Source organism: Cricetulus griseus, chromosome 5 (genome assembly GCF_003668045.3).
Source record: "Cricetulus griseus strain 17A/GY chromosome 5, alternate assembly CriGri-PICRH-1.0, whole genome shotgun sequence".
NCBI lineage: Eukaryota > Metazoa > Chordata > Mammalia > Rodentia > Cricetidae > Cricetulus > Cricetulus griseus.
The window spans coordinates 68,697,335-68,716,906 of NC_048598.1; the positions used below are offsets into that span (position 1 = coordinate 68,697,335).

The following is a 19,572-nucleotide window of genomic DNA, read 5'->3' on the forward strand; positions in this document are numbered from 1 at the left end:
CCCTTGCTCTTAACCTCTCAAAGCACAGCCAAGGGCAGACTGCAGACACAGGAAAATGTCACAGTCAGGAATAGTGGCTGCCAACAGCCAGTAATGTTTGCCAGTTCTAAGTTGAAAAGAAGTCTTGCTAACTCCCAACTGTTTAATTACCTTAATTAAGTTTCTTACGTGCAAGTATTAGATTAGGTATAAAAATCCTTATTCACGAGGTTCCTACATTTTTAAAATGTATGCAATATACAAATTGAACCAAAAGTGTAAAACTCTATTAATATTATGCATGTAATGTGATAGATAATGTTTTCCTGAAATTAAATTGCTTCTTGGGTTGAGAGTGTGAGACTCACTGCTATGGTTATAACTAGAGTCAGATGTAAGGTTAAGCACAGTGTTTGGTTGCAAAGATAGTTCGGAATAGGCATTGAAATGTATAATTTAAATAAGAGCAAAACTGTACTTTTTTATATAGAATTTTCAAGCACAGGAGCATTTTGCCTGCCAAGTTCATACAGGGTCCTGGAGTCTCTGGTCCCACCCCAAATATAGTGAATTAGAACCTGTATTTTAGAAATAATTTTTGCAATTTAAAATGTGGTGTGTGTGTGTGTGTGTGTGCTATGTCAGGCCTGTGGATGTCAGATGACAACATCCAGGAGTCTGTTCCTTCCTTTAACCATGAAGGTTCTGGGGACTGGACTCAGGTCATTATGTTTGGTAGCAAGTATCTTTACCTGTTTGTCAGCCTAGAACCTGCATTTTAAATAAGATGTCCAGATTAAAATTTGAAAGGCACAAATTTATTTCCCAGTTTATTCTTCATTGAGCAAATATGAACATGGGGCATGGTCTAAAGGCTTTTTCTCTTTTTTTGGACAGGTTCTTGTGTAGCCCAGGCTAGCCTCAAGCCCATTATGTAGCTGAGAGTCACCTTGAATTTCTGATCCTCCTGCTTCCATCTCTTGAGTGCTGGGATTTCATGCATGGATTATCCATGTTTTTTTTTTTTTTTCTGTGCTGAGGATCAAACCCAGAGTTTCATGAATGTAAGGCAAGCATTCTGCTGACTGGCTACAAAGCCTGTAAAGCAACTCTGTTCTCCTCCTCTTCTTTTCCATCTCTTCAACAATTACTTGCTCCTTCTTGTTCAGGGATGCAGGAAGGTAGGTTTAAGATGAACTTAGAATTCTATAGGAATGATAGTAAGTATTGGTGACTTCAAAGGGTCCACTTAGGTGACTTCCACTATGAAGCTCCATTCAGGAAGTTCCTCTGTCTATGTGACATATCCAAAGTAGGCAAACACACAGAGACAGAGAATAGATTACAGTCTGGTAAAGGTTGGGGGAGGAGAAACTAGAGAATGAGCAGCAGGCCTGGGATTTCTTTTGTGATAATTAGTAGTGATAATTTTGAGGTGGAGTCAGTGGTGATGGCAGTCCAGCTGGGAATGGCTAACATGCCTGGCTTTGTGTGTGTGCTCTGGAGTATCTGAACACAGGTCCTTAAGCTTGCACAGCAAGCATTTTACTGACTGAATTATCTTTCTAGGCCTATTGCAGATATTTTCTTGAAACCCTATCCACCAGTGATTCAAACATTTTGTTGTTTCCATCGACTTTTATTTTTGCTGCCAGGCACTGTCCTCAGGCATTCTGAGAGCTACAGAGATGACTAAGAGTATTTTGCCTTGGGTAGTAGTGGTGATCTGATCATGGACTATCAGTAATACCCACAACAGGGCTACGTATTGTGAAAAACACCAAAGGAATGTTTAAACCTAGAGCTATCTGTGTCACAGAAGGAAGAAATTATTTCTTACTGTGTAACTCTGGTGAATTCTCTTTGATCTTTTGTTGAAGAATGAATGGATGTTGACAGAGGTGAGATAAGAAGCATTTTAGCAATACCATGAACAAAGGATTTCAAAATGGACAGCCGGAGGAAAGAATACTTACTTAGAGAAAAAGGAATGAACACAGGCTGGAACTGATATGTCTCTGTCCCACCTACACTCTGAGATGGGCTCTTAAATAGCCTAGGCTGGCCTAGGACTTGCTGTGTAGCCAAGGATGTTCTTGAACTCCTGATCCTCTTGCCTCAGCCTCCCAAGTGTCCAATGGCTCATCATCAACTGGACAAAAAAAAGTAAGAGCAGAGTATGAATGAGAAGTTGATAGAAATTACTGTTTTCCCGAACTTTGGCACACATTTTCCTGATTGGTAAAGTCATTTTGTCGACATGGAGAAAAGCTTTGCAGCATGTGACTTTTGGATGCTGGGGATGGAACCTAGGACCTTGTTCGTATACTAGGCAAGAGCTCTTTCCTTAACCCCCTGAAGAAACATCATCATCATTATTATTGTTTTATTTTGGTTTTTCAAGGCAGGGCTTCACTGTGTAGCCTTGGTTGTCCTGAAACTTGAAACTGGTCAACTTGATCTTGACCAGCCTGCCTCTGCCTCCCGGGTGCTGGGATTAAAGGTGTACACCACCACCACCACCACCACCACACCCAGGGGAACATTTTTTATAAAGACAGTCTCTGGTGGGGTACAAAGATTAAAATCAAGAACTAACAAGAAGCCTGGCCACAGTAAAGGGCATTGACACCCGCCCTCACCCTCAAAAGAGACAAGGACCTTCCAGATGGGTCATAGGGTAAAGGAAGGAATTTGCTGCCAAGTCTTAAGTCTTGGGTTCAATCCCTAGGACCCACATGGATTACTAACTCTCAAACCTTGTTCTCTGAGTTACACACACACACACACACACACACACACACACACACACACACACACACACACGTTTTGGGTATATACAAAATAAATGTAAAAAACTGAAAAAAGAGGCGGAGGAAATGCGAGGGTACCCCGAAACCCACGCTTTCCTCATTTCAGTTGAAGTCACCCAGGCCATAGGAATGCCCTATCACCAACAAGTTTGTATCACCCAGAAAACATTAGAGTACACCCTCCTCAAGGCCCTGGCACGATAATTACCAACTCTCATTCTTAAAATGAATGACCGAACTTGATTTTAAAATGCAGCGTTCCCGGCACACAGAAAGCACCCATCCTTTGTTTCACCCATGAACGCCTTTTGCTTAGGCTTTGTTTTCGAGAGCCTCTATTTAGAAGGAGAAACGATTGAAAACTGCATTTCAAAGCCTGTACCCTCGATTAGCACTTAATTGGGACATCCTGAAGCCAAGAGGTCCAGTTTCCCCACTTTGCGCTATTCCCTTCTTTTGTGTTCCTTAGAGTCACTAGGTACACTCGGGGGGAAAGGGAGGAGGGGCAGGGCTGACAGTCAAGGAACCAATCCCGGCCTGGCTACGGGGTGTGGACACGCAGCCACGCCCTCCCCTCCCTGTCGCTAAACTCCGCCTCTCTCGCACCTGCGAGTGCCTGCGCTCCTAGGCAGGCGCGGGCACCACTCCGAAGCCGGGTGGGAGGAGCGGAGGAGGAGGAGCAGGGGCGTGGCCTCACCTCTCGCGAGACCGCCTCCTGTTGCTGAGGCTGCCGTCCCCGCACTCTGACTGGCCGGGGGCTGCGCAGCCGCCATGTTCGGTTGCTATGCTGCGGCCTAGGAGACGGGGTGTGCTTGAGGGAGGTGGAGGAGGAGGAGACGGAGGAGGCGGTGGAGGCGAGGGAGGAGGAGGAAGGAGAGGAGAAGAGGGAGGAGGGTGACCGAGCTTCTCCTTTGCACTCTCACACAGAGCCGCCTCCCTGGAGTCACCCGCCGCCTCACGCCGCGCGCTTTCCTGCTCGGCGGACGCGACATTGTTCTTTAGGACTCCTGGGACCTGTCAGAAATCGGGGCTCCGGGACTTGAGAGAGACGTGACTTCGGCGCCCGGGCCGCGTGTGGTGGGATCCTCGGCACTTTCGGGGCGCGTGTGAAGGGATTAGCTCATCTCGCTGCGAGGTGCGAGCGCGCGCCTCCCCGCGCACGCCGGCCCCGCCGCAGCCCCGCAGGATGACGGGGTGCTGGCGGCCCGCGGCCGTGGGGCGGCCGCTGCGGCGGCGGCTGTTCGCGGGGCGCTGAGGGGCGAGCACCCCGTCGCGGACCACGCGCCTCTTCCTCCCCGGCTGTGCGCCCGGGGCCTCCTGGCTTTTTGTATTTGGATTTGTATTTTTTTTTTTTCTCCAGCCGAGAGGACGAGGCTGAGATAACGAAGGTAAGAGGGGCGCTTGGGAAGGTCCTTCGCTTGGCCTTCTTGGGTCCCCTTTGCAGATCGTGGGCGCGCACCTGAAGCTTGCGGAGCCAGGTAGCCGGAGCTACCCGATCAACTTCCCTTTTCTTATTGGGTCCGGGTCCTCGGATCTTCCTGAGGGTTTTATAGTTGAAACCTCTGCTAGGGATGAGTGCAAGGTATAAGGGATGGAATAGATGCGAGATGGACTGTTCCAGTGTTCCTAAACTCAAGGTAAGGCTGGATTAAAATCTTCAGTATTCCGCTTGTGGGGTTCTGATTTTTTTCTACTTATTATTGTTACGTTAATTGACTCATATAAGCATTTTTTTTATGTTGCATGAGCACACAACCCTCCCACCCCCACCCCATTAAACTTGAAAGTCTTTTATGACTCTGCCAATATCTACTGAATTTTAGGAATCTATAGTTGGGACCCAAAAAAGTTGAGATGTAGGTCTGAATCCTTCACTTATGGCAATGTTTGTTAATAGAGGAAAAATGGGGTGTATGGATTAATTTTTATGGACAGGAACTGTTCTTACAAAACCTTATTCACCTGAATTGCCCCAAGACAGACTTCTGAAAACCAATTCAATTCAGAGATTTTTAAAAATAAAGTTGAGATGTAGTTAAATACATGACTGGATGCATTTGCGGGGGTTTCTTCAATAATGAACAGTTTACAATTTCACTGATAATGCATATGGATGTTGCCTTGAAACTTAGGCTAGAGATTTTAAGTCTGGCCTTGCATCACAGAGTGACATCAGTGTGTACAAGGACGATGTGTTGGGTTTTAAAAATCTGCTTGTTCCAGGATGACCTGTCGTATCGACTAGCTACTTTTGGAATGAGCAATTGAAAAATCATTGAGTGTGTGTTCAGATCTTGGGTCCAGATGAAATAACACAGTTCATTGGTCACATTTCAAACATGGCTGTGGAGGAAAAACAAAAACAAAAAGCCAGTGTGTCTGACTCGTGAAAGACAGTTGGGCTAGAAAGAAGACTGAAGCAGCAAACGCCACAGCTTTCGGGAAAGCCTGGGTTTGTGAATCTTAGTGTGTCAGAGGGGAAACATGTTTTCCAAAAAGGGAGGGAATTACCTTAAACAGTTATTCAATGTGCTTAATAGACTATAGCTAGGTATATCATTTAAATCTCTAATTTGAGGATCTCAAATTCAATGTTCTTTTAAAGAAAATATTTTGAAAGGAAAGCTTCTGGGTTAATATAGAACCATTTTTTTTTTCACTCATAATTTGAGATCAGTCATGTTGTGGATACCACCTTTTTTTTTTTTTTTTTTTTGCTGTTCTTGTCAGAATACATTTCTGCTCCAATTACCACAAGAGCTATTTTTGTGTCTTTCATATTTTCTATGGTGTTCTTTGTTCATATTTTGTATTGACACACGTGCATGGATGATCCCATAATATGATTTTGCCTGATTTATAAGACCGACATAGTCTTGTGTGTGTACATCACAGTATTTTTTATTTACCTAATCTGTCTTAAACGTTTGCTGAAAAGACCTTTTTTAAACACAAGGCAGCATCACTGTTTCATAGTTTTTCTTAATTAATATTAAAGTTTGTTAAGGTAGAATATCACAGATTCCTCAAAAGTAGTAACAGATGTGACTTATCTCAGGTTTCTAGTATCTTAGCTTCTAGGTGGTGGGTAAATTATGTCAAGTCTTGTTCTCTCCTCCCCCACCATGTCCTAATTGAGTATCTTTAAAATGTCCCTAGTAACATTGTTGCTTTAAATTTATGACACTAATTTCTAATTTAGGCTAGGCATAACACCAGCATCTATTGAACACATTTGCTAAAAATACTTTCTGGGTCGGATGTACTTAGAATGCAGCCTCAGGAACATCCACTGTGACCAGTCTGGAGGTTATCACTTTTTTAAGAACTTTAATAAAATTACAGAATCCTACACAAATTAGTTTTTATCAGTTTAGGCACAGATGCCACCTTTTTAATGTATAAAGTGAGACAGTAATCAAAAATGAGATAGCAATAGAAACTTTTCAGTTTTTAAGAAAACTTAATGTGAACTCTATTGACTCTTAAGTACTCTGGTTTGTATACTTGGAGATGTTTTAATTTTATCTATTGCACATAGAGTTGTAAAATGACATACAGTTTGTATTGTTATTCATTTAGTATTTATGGCTTTTTCTCAACTTTGAAAGAGATCAGTGGCTACATTTTTTTGAGTAAATTTTCTTTAAGGAACAAAATAGGAGTTAGGGAACTTAAAGGGGATACTTATTGCCAATACTTCTTTCCTCCTCTGAGAGTTAGGTAGGTTGTTTAAAAAGCAAGAAATCCTTTTGTAGTTGTCGGTTTTTCTTTCCTTCCTTCCTTCTTTCCTTTCTTTCTTTCTTTTTTTTTTTTTTTTCTTTTTTTGAGACAGGGTTCCTCTGTGTAGCAGCTCTGGCCGTCCTGGAATTCTCATTGTAGACTAGGCTGGCCTTGAACTCAGAGATCTACCTGCCTCTGCCTCCTGAGTGCTGGGATTAAAGGTATGCACTACTACTCTCCAAAAAGCAAGAAATCTTACTTAAAAAAAAAGGTAGGCAGATGTGTGGTAGATGTTTAAGGGCAAATGGTTTAAAGGTTTAAAGGACTCTTTGAATTCTTCATATTAGGAATTCAAAACTGGTGAACTTGTTAAGAATGCAAGTCTATGTGACTTAATGTAGCTAAATAAAATAGTTGCTCATAAATGAAATTTTTTTATTGATAGAAATGTACGGTTTACAACTGAGCTGAGTTTTGTTATTTTTTCTAGATTATTATGTGTTACAAAGTTTTAAAGTGATACAGTTCAGAGGTGTCAAATTTATTTACTCAGTAGAAGTACTGTGAAGTCTTAAAGATTGATTTAGCTTCTGGAAGTTGGGTTTTGGGAGTGGTAGGGAGGGCACTAAAGTACTGTAGAGGAACATATTGTTATATTTTCATGTAATGTTCAATCAGAACACATAATGAGAAGTAATATAATGAAGAAGTAATGTAGACTATTTACCAGCATAGAAGAACAGTTGTCTAGAAACTGTACAATTTATTTTATATCCTTTGAATGAGAACTCAGTATAGTCACATAAAATATAATGGATATTTATTATATTCACAGTCACCTTTTCTTTCATTATTCCTAAATAGAAACATTGCAAGAAATTGGTAAGAATGGAATGGGCTGTCTTCAGAGGAAGGTGTTAATTTGGGAGGCTCACTTATTTGTATCTTCTAACAGGATGTTCTGTAGAGTAGTAGAAAGAAGAGGACCCTGAGGGAAGGATGTTAGTATTTATTATGTTAAATTCTAGGCAGTGTACATATGAAAAAAGTTATTTTATTTAATCATCAAGTATACTTTGTGAGGTGTGTGTTATGTCTATCTTGTGTCATCTGTTCACCTCCAAGTGGAATTCAAACCATACCTGACTTTACAGCTTATTCTTTAGAGCAGTGCAGTCCAATTAAATTTTCTGTAGTGATGGAAATACTTTCCCCTTTCCCGGGTTTATTGAAGTATAATTGACAAATATGAGGGAACGGTTTCCCCTACCCTGTTAGATATGGTAGCCATTAACTATGTGTAGGTTATAGAACACTTGGAAGTATGACTCTGATATATGTGAGAACCTGAGTTTGAAGTTGCAGTTAGTTTTAATCATTTAATATTTCTTGCCAAATCTGGTTGCTCTTTATGCAGTCTTGAGTAGCACAGTTTTTAGATTTTGCTTCCCAGAAAATCTGATGTCTGGCATTCAGTCTTCCACAGGTTTAGTCATGACATCAAGGCTACTTACTTCTTGAGCTTCAGTTTAACTTGTTGAGGAATGAAGGGATTACCACTGAAAGATTGTTTCCAAGACCCCATCTTGCTTTAAAATTCAGTAACTTCTTACAGTGTACAATGACATTTAATATTCACAAGCATTATTTCTGAAGGGGTTCTCATTCTCCATTGTGTTCATCATTCATAAAAAGGAATTTACTTTTGTGAAGAATGTAAAGTGTACACAGAGGATAAGGTTATTTTCTGAGCATACTCCCATACACAGTTATTTGGTGAAAGCAGTGTGTGACCCAAAGCAGTACTTTATTAATTTTTTATTTGTTCCAACACAGAGTCAAGGCAGTGCTAAGTAAGTTCTCTGCCACTGAAGTTCATGTTGAAATAAAAACTGAATCTTTAAAGATCCTATTAAGTTTTTTTAAGATTAAAACTTTAAAAAATAGAATTGCTGAACAGGGCACTGTACTCCTGAAGCAACAGGAAAGAAGCAATCCTTGCCACCTTCCCATGTAAGATATGTAGCAGTTGCTGGTACTTATCAAAGTAATTCTTAACCCATTTGTTTGGCCTACAAGACTTTTCTCCCAGTTTGATCTTGCTAGTCTTGCTTAAAACAACAACAACAACATTGTGTTTCCCTTTACCCTTGTCTCCTCAGTTTATACATTCTTGACTCTTCAGTCCATATACCTGCTCCTAAGTCTTTCTCAGAACTCACTTTTTTGTTAGAAGACTACTGATTAATCTAGTCATAATGATCTGGGTTTCAGACCTGGCAGTAAGTGTCTCGGGGTTAATGTATGATTGTTTAGATATAGCTTTGTATATTCTTAAACTAATTAAAGAAGTCTTTTTTATGTGTGTGTTCACAGGTGTGTACTAGTCCATGCAAGCTCATGTAGAGGCTAAAAATCAATACTGGGATGTCTTCCTCAGTTCTTTTCCCACCTTATTTTTGGTTCTGACTAAGCTGGCTAGCCAGTGAGCTTGTTTCCCCTGCCTAGAGCTTGGGTTACTGGGGGATGTCATCATTTTCAGAGTTAGGTGTTAGTAATTCAAATTTAGTACCTTACCCCCAAACCCACTTCTTACTTTTTTTTTGGGGGGGGAGGTAAGCTTTTATTTAATAAGAACATTTAAAAATAAGGGCTGCTTCTTTTTTGCTTCATGAGTTCAATCCGTATTTAGCAATTTCCAGGCAGTGGTAGCACAAGCCTTTAATGCCAGCACTTGGGAGGCAGAGGGAGGCAGATCTCTGTGAGCTCAAGATCAGCCTGGTCTATAACAGCTAGTTCTAAAAAAAAAAAAAAAGAGAGACAGAGCTAGTTCTAGGAAGGCTCCAAGCTACATAGAGAAACCCTGTCTGGAAAAACCAAAATAAATAAGGAAATAAATAATTAAAAAATTAACATGTACCCAAATCACCACTTGAATTGATATTTTTGTTTCTTTCCAGGCAACCCCCTCCCCATGTGTGTATGTGTTTGGCAAAGTTTTGTGATCAAAGATACAATTTTGAATATAATATATTAGAAACATTACAAAGTAGGGAGGCCTTTTAATATAGGAAAAAGATCACATACTTTGGAGCCAGATAAGTGAGCTTAAAATCTGATCTTATAAACCTTAACAAATTACATGACCTCTAAACCAGTTAATTTGTTTGTTTGTTTTGTTTTTGAGACAAGGCCTCATATTGTAACTAAGACCTGAAACTTTTTATGTAGCCCAGGCTAGCCTTGAATAAATGCTTATTGTCTCTGGCTTCTGAGTGCTAGTGTGGCCTTGAATTGTGGTTGAATACTGAGAATATATATATACTTGGCATAGTGAATTTTTCTGTTTTATATTTCCATGTTCATGAGCATAATTCAAATGATAAACATTCATATGACTTACTATAAGTTATTTGCCTATTTTAAACATTTTGTTTATGTCCTCAGTCTTAAACTAGAGTGCTGGGATAATGGTTCAGGGTTATCCCAAATATCTCTTTTATGAAAGTACACTGTAGGTGTTCTTATTTTGGAAAAATAATTGTACCTTCTTTTAATTATTGCAGTTTTGAAAAAGTTTTCTTATTGGGGAACAATGGAGCAAACGTTCCTTTATATGTTAAACATTTAAGTCTCTGATATAATGGGAACAATGTTATGTATAAAGGTAAATGCAATTTAGTAATTTTCTTTGAGTTCCAATCTGAGCTGATCATACCTATACATACACAGGTGACAGTGTATTTAGATCTGGGGGAAATGAGAATTGGTGTTTGGATATGGTCTTGAAGGATGAGTTGGAACTGATCAGGGTAGAGGAACAGCATGTATAAAAGTTAGAAATGTGAACGAAACATAAGTTGTCTTATCGTGAATGCCCATCTCTGAGTTTTTGTTTCTGTGTGGGTTCACTCTGGTAGGAGATGAAACCAGGTCATATCACTCTTGTGCTTGGGCAAATTGATCATGTCTACCTTTAGGATGCAGATTCCTGTTGAACATACTAGAAACTTTAGGATGGTTTCTTTTGACTTTAAATTATCTCCTTGGTTTATCTCAGTGTGGTAAATGATTGTTTTATTTATTTGATGTCAAGTTGGGAAAAGTAGAGTTTTAGAAGTTCTAACTATTGAAACTTTTTTCCACTCCACCTTGGCATGCCTACCATGTCATAAAACATAAATACAAAGTCTTAAAGTAAGCATGAATTAAAAGTCAAGTAAAGTCTTCCTCTGTTTTCTTTTTGAAGCAGGGTCTCACTGTTTAGCTCGGTCTGATCTCAAATTCTTGGCAATCTTCCTGCTTTAGCCTTATAGAGTGCTGAGGTTATGGGTTTGAGCTGCTGTGCCTAGCTCAAAGATCTCTTCCTCTCCCTTCTCCATTCTTGCTCCCCTTGGTACTTAACTTATTCATTGTTTTCTTTGTGTATGAATGTATAAATGTATATATGAAATATCTTTTCCTGCCTTGTAAAATAATGTTATCAATAGGCAGCAGATACAGATATTTGAATAAGCAAATCAAATCAAGTATAGGTTTTACAAGTATGGGTTCCTGATTTTATAGTTAATGGTACAAAGCTTTATAAGAGTATCAGGGAGTCAAGAAGGCTGGGCTGTTACAGTGGTGCAGGTGAGGTATTATGATAAGAATTTGAGATGGGGAAATAAAGAATGAGAATAATTTAGACTTGAGGAAGGAGGCAAAAAGATGAAGTTAGTGCTGAGATTTATCCTTTGGTAACTCTCGTTTGGGAAGGGAGGGCCAAATACTTTTGAGTATATTTAGTGAACCAGCTGTTTTGCTGGCACCATGGTTGTTATGAGTTTACACTGAACTTTTGAAAATTAACACTTGAAGTAATTTCACACCTGATGAAAATTCTTAGGGTATATATAAAGAACTCCTGAAAACCCTGCAACCACATTTTAACATTGAACTAGCTATATACTATATGTGTATATAAGATTAGCCTGGGACATCTTGTTATTCTTGACTTAAAAAGTGGACTTAGTGATGATGTCCTTTCAGTTGTCCAGAAGTCTCTCTGGCATTGGAACTGATACTTTTTCTCTTCTGCTGTATCTGTTTTGTTGTTTTTGGAGACAGGGTTTTATGTCAGGCTGGTTTGAGCCCTCTCTATATTAGTCAAGGCTTGGAACTTGTGATCTTCATGTCTATACCTCCTAAATGTTGGGATTACAGCATGTGCCCCTATGCCAGGTGACCTAGTCATGTCTTCATCTTGGCCCTCTTATACTGTAGCTAATTGGATTCTCAAGTTTTGGTTAAATTACCTGATGTCTTTGCTGATAACATTCTCATCATTAGTTCCACATTTCTAATGAGTGCACCATTAATCTGATTAGACTTTCTGAACCAATTGAGAGCAAGTTGTGGACAAAATGCCTAAATATTCTAGTCTTTATTTACCAAAACATGAACAATTACCTACAAACTGTCTGAGGAAACGAGCACTCATACAACACCAACTTCAGATCCATAAATGTCAGTCACATTTTCCCTATGATCCTAATGTTATTTTTTTTTCCCTGTCTAGTCCAGGAGCCAATTTGGGATCATATATTGCATTTTTCATGTCCCTTCACTCTTCTTTTGTTTAATTTTTTTTTTTGGCCTTTCTTTTGTGTGTTTACAATTGTATATAGGTCAGAAGACAACTTTTGGAAGTTGGTTATCTCCTTCCACCATGTGGATGGATTGTTAGACTTGGTGGCAGACATTTTTACCTGCTAAGTGATCTTACTAGTCCCTCTTTACCCTTCTTGAGTTTAGAACAATCCTCAGTAACTCTTTCTGTCTTTAACAACCTTGACAGTTTCAAATGGTACAGTCCTTTTATTCTGTAACTTTAGTTAAATACTCCCAATGGCTCACATGCACCACTGAGAACATTGTTGGCAGGAGTGCCTACTACAGAAAGATGTGCTATTCTTAGTTCACCACCCAGAGACACAGTATTGGCCCACCACGGGTGATGTTTGACCTTGAACACTGTAAGCTCATGCTTTCTGAGTGTCTCTACTATGTAAGTCATGTGAAGTCATCATTTTCACCTCTGTGGTTTTGTTTTGTTTTTTCCTATTCTCATATTGGACACCAAACCCAAAGCTTTGTTCTTCCTAGGCAGATGTTCTATCACTGAGCTAAATCTCTAACCCCTCTTTTGTGGTGCTAAGGATCAAACCTACAGCCTTTGCACACACTAGGCCCACTGATTTTAGGTGGAGAGAAACCCAAGTCTGTACCAATACCTCTCATCAGAGCTTAAACATTATCAATTAGGTTTATCCTCTGTCAGGATAGGCATTCTGTCACTCATTGAAACTGATATATACCCATGGAATTCTGTTTCTGTTTGGTGGTTTTTATTAGTTACTGTGATTTGAAATTTTATTTCACTGCTCAGCCTGTCCCAGATTTTGTAGTGGAACTTTTTGAAGTTGACTTCTTTGTCTTTTGGACATTCCCCATCATTGGTGTACTTCCCAGTGTATTCTAAATACATCTTATATTTTCTGTTCCAGCTGTGGGATCATTCCTTTCTCTAAAGAATCCTTATTTCTTTCAGTAGAGGAGGTGTTTAGAAACAAAACAGACACTGGTGTGTTTGTTTAAACTGGTAAACCAGTTCTGGTCTAGCACTAAGAATTCTCTCTTGCCTTTTCCCTTTCTGTGTTTGTTAGATTTTGTTTTAATTCTGTTAGTATGGAGAGACTTAGACCCTCAGGCATGCTAAGCAGGAACCACTGACCCATGTTCCATTCTGTATCTGTAACTCTTTTCTTTAGCAGTAAGAAATTGGTGCTTACCATTCTTTAGTGTAACTACTTATTTGCTCAGTCATCTTGTGTGTGCCACTTTCCCAACTCCAGACTAGTGTCTTCCCTACTAATGTCTCCTTCACTGCTACTTCTGAGGCCCATAGTTCCTAGGACATACTGGCAAAGTAGGGTAGAAACTTCCCATTTAATTTTTTTTCTTTAATCAGAACAAAAATTTGTAGAGAAGTGTTATTTGTAGAGAAGTTGTGGAGGACAACAAAGGTCAATTTCAGGAAGTTGTGTGTCAGTCTAATGAGACAGCTTAGTAAATTGCTTCCTGTGGATATGTAAGGATCTGAATTCAATTTCCAGCATCCATGTAAAAAGTCAGGTGTGATAGCACAAGTTTGTGATCCTAGCTTTGGGAAGATGAAGCAAGGTAGATTCTTGGGGCTTTCTGGCCAGCCAGCCTAGGTTAACTGGCACATTTCAGGTACCAGTGAGAAACCCTGCCTTAAAATACAAAGAGTGGACAGCTCCCAAAAATAACACCCGAAGTTGACCTCTGGCCTCTAAATTCATGTGCATATAACTGCATCTCCTCTTGTGTACCAGCACACACACACAGGCATACACACTCCTTCCTAATAGACACATAAGCAAATTAATACATTTTAAAGCCATTTGCCTTTTGGTCTATATGTGTAAATAGCAAGGCAAATTTTTTGGATTCAGATTTGTTGCAACTGAAGCATCCTTATTCCTATACTGCATGACCTTGACTACCTGTGTAAGTCTTTTTTGGAAGCCAATGGATTTAAAGTTGCTTAGGCTTTATAGCTCATTGTTGAAATGTTGTTTTGTCAGTTTATGAAGGTGACCATTGTGGTCCTAGTCATCATCACTGAAAGAGTAAGTGTTCTTAGATGGGAAGAGGACTGAATGATTATAAGAATATCTACTTATAGGGTAAAAGGTAGAGAATTTTGGGAAAGTGTCAAATGCTGCCAAGTAAAAGATTAAGCCAGAAGTGATGTGATTCGGACTATTGGAAAGTTATTGGTAACCTTAGCCAATTGTATTTGGCAAGCCAGCTGTTTGAGATATGGATTAAACATTAAGTTCTTTGGGTTTCTGCTCAGGCGCTCCAGATTTTTCAGAATAGATGGGAATGTGGAAGTGGTAGCATAGCAGAGAAAATCCTTTGAGATGCTGCTAAAGTTATTCTCTTATTCTTATTAGAGGCCTGTTGCTCTAGCAGAAGAGTCATAGAATAGGGTTTTGTTAAGAAACACAATCGAGGAAACTACACATCATAAATATAAACCAGACAGTCCTTCAAAAAATTTGAGAAGTAGGAATGTCTGGATTAGAAGATTTAAGAGACAGCATCAAAAAAAGCATCAATTTTAAAGGCTGTATATATTTTAAATTTGTTGGGATTAAGGGAAAGAAAGGTTATTTAGAAGGCAGGTAAGCAGAATCATATGGCAGCATCTACTATTAGAAACTGCTCTTGAGGCAACTTGATAGATATCTGTTGATTTGGGAATTTTGATCTCACTGTGATACTCTGAGACTGTTAAATAAAGTTTACGTTAATCAGGGGGTGGAGCTAGCACTAGCTGATCTTGCTTTTTGTCTGGAGACTCAGCAAGAGACATGCGGCTTTACTGTCCCAAAACCAAAAAGAAAAAGCCAAAATCAAATCCTTACCCTTTCCTTTCTGTCCATCTTTTCTATCCAGATTTCTGGCTTCTCTGTAGCCAATTTTGGTTAGCTAGTCTCTAGCTCCACCCCCAATTCAAGTCTCAGAGAATCACAGTGCAATCAAATTTCCTACAACAATCTGGGATGGTTCCCTGCTTCCATTTCAGATTATTGTCATCTTAGTGAGTCTTTAGTGTAATACAAGCATTGTTTCTTTCTTTCTTTCTTTCTTTCTTTCTTTCTTTCTTTCTTTCTTTCTTTTCCTCCCTCCCTCCTTCCCTTCCCTCCTTCCTTCCTTCCTTCCTTCCTTCCTTCCTTCCTTCCTTCCTTCCTTCCTTCCTTCCTTCCTTCCTTATCCTCCCTCTCTCCTTCTCACCTTTTTTGAGACAGGGTTTCTCTGTGTAGCCCAGCTAGACTAGGCTACCTCTGCCTCCATAGTCCTGGGATTAAAACGGTGTGCCACCACCACCTGGCAAAATAACTTGAACTTCTAAATTTTCTTTGTTTTGTTGCAGTGCTGGGCCTTGAACTCAGGGCCTTTTCTTTGCTAGGAAACTCCTCGAGGGGCCTCTTGCAGACCCCTATGCCAAACTTGGTTCAATTGATTCCTATCACCATGGAAACTCCTTCCCAGAGCAATTAAAGAACCTAATGCCTATTGTAAGAAACCATACTTCTCTGGATGATAGAAAAGGTCTGAAAGAGAGAACAAAAAATAAGGATAAACTACAAAGTGAGTATTTTGGCAAACTTCTGTGAATAAGCAAAGACCAAAATTAAAAATATTAATAAATGATGTTGCCATTGAAGGTCTGGTAGACACAGGTTTGGATGTAACAATAATTTCACCAGAATCTTGGCATCCATATTGGCCTCTTCAGGAGGTAAATGTTCAGCTTTTTAGGAACTGAAACTTTATCTCTGGTAAACAGAGCACGATATGGGTCGAATGTGTAGGGCAGAAGGACAGAGAGGAAAATTAAAGTCATATGTTGCTAACATAGCAGTAAATTTGTGGGGATGTGATTTGTTACAACAATGGAATATTCAGATTAACCTTTCCCCAATCTTAGAAACAAACCGTAAATTAGCATATGTTTCTGGGAAAAATGTTAGAAGGTTTTATAAAGAACAGTCACTGACCATTCAGGTTGTATAAGAACAGGGTACAACAGCTGCTGATCTTCTAAAGGCACCAACAGCCCTACCTTTAAAGCAATTGACACTCTAACCTGTATGGGTTGCACGTTGGTCTTTAACAAAAGAAAAACTGCAGTCTTTAGAAGAGCTCGTACAGGAGCAGCTAAATGCTCAGCATATTGAGGAATCAACCAGCCCTTGGAATTCTCCTGAATTTGTTGTTAGAAAGAAACCTGGAAAATAGAGAATGGTAACAGATCTAAGAGCTGTTAATAAGTTGTGATTCAGCTAATGAACTCTATAATCTGGAATTCATTTGCCTTCTCTGTTGCCAAAAGGATGTCCTCTTATAGTTACTGATTTAAAAGATTGTCTCTTTAGTATACCTTTACAAGAAAAAGACTGAGAAAAATTTGCCTTCACGGTGCCTACTTATAATCATTTTCAGCCTACTAAGAGATATCAATGGAAGATTCTCCCACAGGGAATGTTAACCCTAATCCAATACTTTGTATGACAGCTGTTGAAAATAATATGGAAGCAATTTTCTCAATCTATAGTTTACCATTACATGGATGACATTTTACTATCTGATTCAAATGTATATAGCTTAGAAAGAATGTTTAAAGAAGTTAAGAAAATTTTGCCTTTTGATGATTACAATTTTTTCCTGAAAAAATACAAAGAGGAGATTCTATCAGTTATTTAGGGTATAAAATAGGTTTGTAAAAAAATTAGATCCCAATAGGTACAAATTAGGAAAGATCAATTGCAGGCTTTTAATGACTTTCAAAGATTGCTAGGAAACATTTCCCATTAATGGCACATTATTGGGATAAAACCTGATTGACTGATTAAATGAAACCTTAGATGGTGACAAAGACTTAAATAGTCCCAGGGAATTATCAGTTGAAGCTGAGAGAAAATTGGCTTTGGTAGAAGAGAAATTATAGATTGTACATTGGGATTGTGTGGATCCAAAGCTTAAATGCATTCTGGTCATACTACCCTGTATTCTCCTACAGGAATTTTAATGCAAAGGGAAGATATTATCATAGAATGGATATTTTTACCACATAAACCAAGTTAAAAAAAAAAAAAAACCCTAAAATCATACATGGAAAAGGTCTTGGAGTTGTTTCTAAAAGGAAAATTGAGACTTTGTCAATTAGCAGGAATAGACCCTTCAGAAATTATAGTATCTTTTTCTAATGATGAATTGACAAATTATGGGCAGGAAGTGAACCTTGTCAAAGAGCTTGTAGTAATTTTTTTTGAGAGATTAATAACAATTATCCTCAAAGCAGGAGAATTACACTTATAAAGAGAACTAATTGGATCCTTCCTCATGTTGTACAGGAAATGTCAATATCTGGAGCCCCTACTTTCTATACTGATGCAAATAAATCAGGAAAGGCAGTTACAAACCAGAAAATTTAGGTAATGTATATCTAAGTCCTTATAATTCTGTCCAAAAGTCAGAATTACATGCTATTTTCATGGTGTTAATGGATCATATGGAACCTCTCAACATAATTACTGATTGACAATATGCAGAAAGAGTTGTGTTGTATATTCTAAACACTGAATTTATACCAGATGATACAGAATTGACTTTATTATTTATTCAGTTACAAGTCATAACCCAGAGTAGGAATCATTCCATATATATAACACACATCCAATCCTATGTGGGTTTTCCAGGCCCTCTAGCACAAGGTAATGATGAAATTGATCGATTGATAGGAAATGTGCTATAAGCCTCAGAATTTCATGAAGAACACCATATCAATAGCAAAGGTTTGAGAAAAGACTTTTTCATTACATGGCATAAGCCAAGGAAATGTCCTTCTTTATACAACTAAATTCCACTACCTGCAGGAAGTAACCTAAAGGCTACTGAAAGGAATGAAATCTGGCAGATGGATGTGTTCCAGTTTGTAGAATTTGGAAAATTAAAATATGTATAACACACCATTTATACCTATTCAGGTTTTCAATGGGCAACTGCTTTGAATTTGGAAAAGGCTGATTCAGTAATCACAATATTTGCTAGAAGTTTTGACCGTCATGGGTATACCTGTACAAATAAAGACAGAGCAGACAGTGATCCAGCACATGTCTCTAAGAAAATGAAACAGTTTTTTTGCTTATTATAAAGCATATTACAGGTAAACCACACAATCTTACAGGGCAGGCAGTTATAGAAAGATCAAATCGGACTCTTAAAGGAAATGAATGCTAAATAAACAGAAAGGAATGATAAAGAATCCCAGAAATAGATTGCATAGTGCTTTATTAACTTTGAGTTTTGTAAATGCTAATGAGAAAGGAACAACAGTTGAGAGAGACATTGGATGATGATGATGATGAAGATAATAATAATAATAATAATAATAATAATAATAATAATAATAAATAAAACTATGGAATTAAATCAGCCAGTATACTTCAAAGATGTGTTGACCTCTGAATGGAAGCCAGGACATGTGTTACATTGGGTAAAGGGGTTTTGCTTTTGTCTCCACAGAAGAAAAAAATATATGGATAACATCAAAATTAATAAGCATTCATTTTTTACAAGAGACACCTCTCAATTAGAATAGATAGTTCATCAAGCATGGCAATTTAAATTAACCTATAAAACTAGCAAGTGCTTTTCATTTGATCAGATATAGTTTGCAAAAAGGGAACCTCCCCAAAAATAGGATTAGGGAAGGATTTTGTTTTTTCTTTTCAGGAGAATAACGACATCCAGCTTTTGTTTAGAATTTGAAGACCACTGGACAAATGAGACATGTAAAGAAAAAGGACAAAAAAAAAAAAAAACCCAAACAAAAAAAACACTGTCTCATATCAGAAGAGCCACCTGATATGGGACAGAAGAGAAACAATTTTTTCAGGTTATATTTTTTTATTTGTGAATATATATGTATATTTATGTTCATATATTGATTCAGCAGCAATTTTGATGAAAAGGAAACCATGAATTTTGAAGTAGAAGAATGCTGTATTTGGGGTGGTTTGGTGGGAATGTAAAATAATGCAATCATATTATAATATCAAAAAATAAAAGAATAATTACAAGTTTGCCACTGTCATCATTATCCTGACAGAGCTGCACTTGTGAGAATCACTATTATGCTGTCTGCTGAGAAATGCCTCTTTCATGAGCATTCAAGCTGAGTTCATAAGTAAATGTTAACTTTAAGAAAGGTCTCTATAGGTTAAAATGATCCCATGACCACTTGGAGGAATAACATTCTCCAAGTCTGAAAAATAATACATGGGATTTAATTCTAGGAAACTAAAATACAGAATGTTCCTTCAAATATAAAAGTTAAAAAAATAACCTGGGGGAAGCCTCCACTCCATCTTGGCTGTGAATATAGCATATTGATATGGAGAAACAAATATTTAAG

General features: G+C 38.4%; 1 protein-coding gene and 1 long non-coding RNA gene across 10 annotated transcripts in view; one reads left to right on the forward strand and one right to left on the reverse strand.

Annotated features, from left to right (window-relative positions):
- Positions 1-994: 994 nt before the first annotated feature.
- LOC107978178 lies at positions 995-3,466 on the reverse strand. Its single transcript, XR_003485850.2, has 3 exons — positions 3,399-3,466; positions 1,956-2,131; positions 995-1,273 (listed from the first exon to the last, which is right to left on the reverse strand). It is a non-coding gene; the product is annotated as an uncharacterized LOC107978178 (long non-coding RNA).
- Positions 3,467-3,508: 42 nt separating this feature from the next.
- Ptpn4 (protein tyrosine phosphatase non-receptor type 4) overlaps positions 3,509-19,572 on the forward strand; it is a 146,372-nt gene continuing 130,308 nt past the window's right edge. For 2 of the 9 annotated variants that reach the window (XM_027417797.2, XM_027417802.2), the window contains exons 1-3: positions 3,639-4,180; positions 15,526-15,743; positions 17,510-17,590. The gene's annotated coding sequence lies outside the window, so the exon portion shown is untranslated. The other 7 variants (XM_027417798.2, XM_027417803.2, XM_027417804.2 and 4 more) reach the window with 7 other exon arrangements.